This window comes from Diadema antillarum, unplaced genomic scaffold, assembly GCF_040938485.1.
Source record: "Diadema antillarum isolate AM-2024a unplaced genomic scaffold, OU_Dant_1.0 scf00000025, whole genome shotgun sequence".
Classification (NCBI taxonomy): Eukaryota; Metazoa; Echinodermata; class Echinoidea; order Diadematoida; family Diadematidae; genus Diadema; species Diadema antillarum.
Genome location: NW_027270914.1, coordinates 495,212 through 501,261, shown reverse-complemented (window position 1 = coordinate 501,261; position 6,050 = coordinate 495,212). Strand labels below are relative to the sequence as shown.

At 38.7% G+C, this 6,050-nt stretch overlaps 1 non-coding gene across 1 annotated transcript; it reads left to right on the top strand.

Moving 5' to 3' along the window:
* The first annotated feature begins 1,786 nt into the window (after positions 1-1,786).
* Trnaa-ugc (transfer RNA alanine (anticodon UGC)) lies at positions 1,787-1,861 on the top strand. The gene has a single exon. It is a non-coding gene; the product is annotated as a tRNA-Ala (tRNA).
* Positions 1,862-6,050: the final 4,189 nt, after the last annotated feature.

The window sequence follows — 6,050 nt, the reverse complement described above, 5'->3', positions numbered from 1 at the left end:
TCTCTGGGTTTCTTTTTCTCTTTCTGTTAGCTGTTCTCTTATTCATTGATATATTCACATTATTTTTTTTTAGATCTTGTGCACACCACGTGTAAAAACGGGCACCAATCTATCACATTCAGCTACCAGGCTAAATAAGAAAAGACAACATTTCACTCAGAACTTTAAGAAAAGGGATTAGGAAAGAAATATGAGGGAAAAAACAGAGAGAGGGGGGACATTCTGGTAGCTACAAGATGGAGAGATGCGCGTCATACTCAGGCTAATTCCTCGTTAAGTACACATTATCATTCATCAGACGATAAGAACTACTTGATGTTGATTGATAGGTCTGGGGTGTTCAAGTCTTCCCCCCCCCCCCCCCCCCCACTGCAGTACTCGGTCTGTTTTCCTCACCCTCCAGCCAAAGAAATTTCTCTCTTTTTTTACCCAAAAGAAGCTCGAGACGCGACTGCAAAGAGGATAGAGTGAGGGAGAGAGAGAGAAGAAGGAAGAAGTGTGCAGTGAACACAGCGCAAAGATGATTGAGCACCACCGCCGGAGACCAGGCGCAAACACCAATGGTTACGCCGCTCAATTGTCAGGGGCAAATCTAGCTACTGTACAATATGAGAGACGTCCATGTAGCGATGTAGATTTTATCACACGGGAAGGGGGGATGAGGAAAGAGGGGGGGGGGGGTAAGGTGGTGGTGAGGGGGAAGGTTAATTCATGAAATGGGGTAAGGAGAGGAAAACGTGGTCTAAGCATCTTGAGAGCTCGGCCAAAATTGCCCACATGTGCCTAAAACAAACACACGGATCCAACGTACTTGGCGCGTCTACGCATCGAAATATTGACTGTTTACTCTTGGCTAATATATGCGGAAGGATACATTTCAATTTGTAATTAACAAAATTGTTAGGAAGAATGTGCTTCCGCTCCAGTATCCCCTTTCGTCTTCGGAGGAGACATTTTGAAAAGAAGTGACAGGCTCTCCATAGCTCCTCAAGGCTCCTCCAGGTATAGCTCAGTTTCACACACTCTTGCTGTGAGTGGATAATATTTCTCACATTAATGCTTTTTCTCTCTGCAGTTACACTAATATAATGGCAAACACAAAGCCTTAATTATCAACATAATTCTCTTTCTATATCTCTATCTCCCTCTATATCTATTCAGGGTTCTATGTAGATATACCACTTGATAGAAAATAACCAACATGCACACATACTAATTTTTCAATGCATAATACATGTATATACAAAATAATATATTCATGTATCATAATTATCATGCATACATATCTTATATCATATATTATATATCATAAATCATATACTATGACGTATTTGTATTAGACAAGGAGACAGAAAAAAAAATGAAATAGAGACAATGAAAGAAGTTTTAAAGATAAGTGTTATTTTGTTCTGTTAATGATATTGATATATTATCACAAGGAAATAAAGCAAAAGTTTATCCGTAACACCTGTTGTATTGCTTGTGTGCTCCAGTAGCCGAGTTAATGAATGGGACTAAGAATGTAAAATTACACAATCTAAAATTTCACCCATTTAGATTTGATATCATTGTTAATAATGTTAATGATTACACAGAATATTTCAGATATAATATTTTTGGGAACCATAAGCACGTAAGTCAGTGTGAAATGTGAGATTCTTTTCATTACTCTTACATTTTAAACAAATATTTTCTCTTATTGTATTTCGTCTGTTAAGAGAAACATATGGTGGATATTATTGTCTTGTGGTCTTGTAATTCCAGGCGTTTCTGTTGATGTTATGACGTCTCAGTGGCCCAGTGGTTCAAGGCATTGGTGTCTGCAACACCAAAGACCCGGGTTCGAATCCCGGCTGAGACAAACAATCATCTTAATCGCCTGATGAGCTGTTTAACATACGGGAGTTTTTTGCAATTACATTTGCTCTATAATGAATACGGTAAATTCCAAGAAAAAGAATTGTGAATCCTCCATATCACAATCGGGCTTGAAATAGGAATTTCATGAGTTATCATAAGAATGATAACCGTTTCCGCGAAAAGCATGCACTGTTTTTCCTTACTACAACAATATACACTGCCTAAGATGACAGCCGTACATACAATTCAACAAGATCGGGAGAATGACTATCATGGGTTTCAATAGAATCATCTCAATTACCATGACAACCAGACAGGGTCAACAACATGTGTTGGTTGCCATGGTAATCGTTATTTTTGTCATGAGGGTCAACATCTTATCTCCCGGATACCCTCCCTCTCAAAAAAAAAAAATATATATATATGTATGGAAATTGACAAACAGATGATAATTGTATTTTGTAAATTTCTATTCTTATACTCTGTGCTTTTTAAGTTCGAGCTCTGTCTTTAGAATTGGAAACTCTTCTCGTGTTTATAAAGTCAAACCTAATCGGGGGGGGGGGGTGCATCTCCTCATATTGTTACCGTCATCATATATACTTAATATGGAGTCTTCCTGATCCGCCATGATCTGTAAATCATTCTTTTGCAAGGAAATAAAACATATCTGCTCTAAATGCTCAAACGCAAATGATTTGAGATTTATGCATCTTATACTACATACATGTATTACATGTATCACTATGTATCCCAGTTGTGTATGTTTATTGTGAAATGTATTAACCTTGTCACTTCTAACAGCTCTGGGATGCAGGAATTCCCAACTTCATATCACAATGTAAATTCCATTCAAATCGAATGAGACCGAACATCCGGGCATCTCCATGGGAACGAAAAACACATCGTCCAAGTGCTAACCTCATCCTTTTCTCTTTTGCACGCTAAAAACCTTCTATCTCTACACAAGACGCCGGATTAACCTTTTCTTATCCTTTAACTTGTCTTTTTCCCCTTTCTCATCCTGTCATTTAACACGTCAGGACGTACTAATGACTAATCAAACACCAGAATGTCGATATTTTCGTGCAAAGCGTCTCGCACTTCACCACCGTAGTGCGACGAGAGTGAGGGGGTAGCCTCTCGCCTCATTTGCCCCCGAAAACCTCGGGGCCAAATTTCCCCCCTTTCGCTTGGCCAGACGCTAGCCTCGATTTCTATTTCTCGAACCATGATGGTATCAAGGTCAGATTCATAGGGGGGCTAGGTTCATTCACATTTTCTCGGACACGTGAAGAAATAGCCCATGATGCGCTAGAAATTATAAATTCCGAACACGGTATATTTTATGAGTTTGCCTTGGTATAACATGACTGTGTTTATGACTTTCTGCATGATCAAGAAGGTAGTAAAAGGGGAGCTCATGGCGGGGATTTTTTTTCTCCTTCTTCTTCTCCTTTAATTTCTTCTTTCACTTTTTTTTTTTCCGTGGAAGACGAAGCTGTTCAAAGGTTAACAGAATTCTAACTGCCAAGAAGCAGCAGGAACTAATAAAAAAAGAAGAAAGATAGAAAGAAGCAAACCAGGCAGAGGGAATCCTAGTAGATTGGACGGAAGCGATGGAAGATTTAGAAACATTTATGCGAGACCAGGCACCTTGGCATTTCCAGGCTTTCCATGGTGGTTGTTAACGTCACTTAAACTGCCACGTTCTTCTCTTTCACGAAACATTAAGTAAAGTGCCCGCTGACAAGCGCGCGAAAACGTTTCAGCAGACGACAGCGATGCGGAGGGACTTCTAACCGAAGTCAGAGGCGGGCAGAGTTCGGGCGGGGAAAAAAAATAAATGCAAGGAGTGAGTGAGCGTGTGTTTCCCAACAAGCGAAGCAGAAGTGGTTTGGCGGAGCTTGTGGTGTAGAATCGCTCGACGGGCTAAAAGCTAGTCAATTTAGAGCAGCCTCTTCGAGAAGTGCATCGCTGTTTAAAGAAGAAAACGTCTAGGAATTCTGGGAATAGCTATAGCTTTAGCTTTTGTGTGTGAAAATGACTTTAAAGTGACTCTTTGTTGTATTCATGATTTTGCAAAATAGTCTGAATATTTTACCTATCCTTGTGATTGTTATCAACATGAGTGTATCTTTCACTATATCGACCCGCCCATTATCATTTCGTGTGTCTGTTGTGTAAGAAACTTTTTTTTTGGACAAAATAGGTCATATAGGCAATGAATGCAATATTAATGATTTGGTAATCAAATTTCAAAATTATGTAACATTGCATTCAAATAGGCCTGTTGAAATGTTCTTTTTTATGTGGTGCATTATTTCGTATCGCCATAATATTATCATGACTTGATTTTGTATGTTTTGTTTATCAATGAATTAACCTCCTTTTGTAAGGGAGACGGTTTACGTTGGTTCAGCGTCGATCACAACAAACTGCGAGCCAGCAGCGAGCTGAAAACAAACCCGAGATTTTGGCTTTCCTCATCAGCTACATCGTACTGCATCAATAGTCCTGTCTGCCTCGGGCAATTCAAAAATATGTTCATCTTTTCCCCCCTTTCCACTTGATGTTGGTGGCTTTTGATGAAATCAGCGCTGATGACCAAAAGAAAAAGAAATCAATAATTTCCATTTCATTATGTGTAGGAATACCGCCGGTTGTTTTGCTTCTTCCTCTTCCTCTTCTCATTTTTATGAGAAGGAAATTCGAGAAAAGTAGTGTCGCAACTTGGTGATGAGCGAGACAGAAAGATGCAACCGTCATCTTGGATGGTTAAAGCCCTGAGCCAAAATTTCCCTTCTCCACTAGTTCTTGGAAGAAGAAATTCGGTAGGAAATTCAGAAGGAAGATGGCCTTTCTGATTTATCCATTGATTAAAGAAGCATCGACTTTGAAGATGGAGCACAAACCTCATAAGTGTAGATCTTAACTTTAATTATCATCAAACAAACTAAAAAGGGCCATAGTTTCCAAGTAGACTAAATGTCAAATTTTGTTTGATTCCCTTTCAGCTTTCATTCTTTTCTTTTCCATGACATCTCGGCGTCTTCTGAAATCCGAGGAACATCAATACATTGCCTTTTTTATTTCTTGTCGTCTTCTCATTTTTCATTGAGTTGAAAAGTTCTTCTTTGAGGTCTAAATGGCGACAAAATGTCGATTTGCCAGTCTCAGAGTCGAAGAATCAAACTTAGGGGAAATGTATACTTAACCCTATAAAAGGCAAAGGGGGGGGGGGCAATTGTGCCCCCGACCATATTTTCAATTGCCTCTCCTACGCCATTTACCGAATTTCAACCAAATTTGAATCCTTTTCCTAAAATTTTATTGCAAAGATTTCAATATGTAATTTAGCTATGTCCGACATTGCTGGTTGCCATGGCAACAGTAAACTGACACTGATGTCCGTCAGATTTTGCATGTTTTTCTTTTCCAATTTCAGTTTACAATATAATAATGAATGCAATGGGGATTTACTTGGCTGTAATTTGCTGAAGGACCAAAATGTGGAGTAATTATGATAAGGAATTACCCAGAAATGGTCTTCTTATCATTTTCTTAATTTTTAATATGACGTAGGCATCAAACAATAGATGTAATAGAAAAAATAAAAAACTACCATTTTCCAAATCTTATACTCTTTTATTTTGTGTCATTTTCACACTATTTTACCTGCGGTACGATTGGTCAAATTATCGATCTGCAAACTCAATCTTCCAGTATTATGGAACGATATATTTAACTGTGATACCAACATAATGTACCTATCCAAAACAATACCCCATAGGTCTCATATATCTCTTTATATTGTAATGATAGCGCCCCCATGTGTTGACCTTGAGAAACTTCAAATATGGGGTCATATACAGTGCCATATATGACGGTGATACATTATTATAAAAAAGAAGCTACAGTATATAGGGGGGGGGGGGGCACAATGTGCGATCGCCCCGACACTGTTCAGGCATGCTAACCTGGAAAAATTGAACTGCACATTACTTGAATATGAGACCATTCTGAAGCAGATAATTTTCACACAGCAATATATATATATATATATATAATGTACTCTTAAATGAATCCCACAAGGATTGGAACAATCATCCCCCTGCATTCCCACTGATTCCCACTGACCAGTTACTAGCCATCCCCTTTAAGAATTACGAACCTCATTTCGTTTTCGA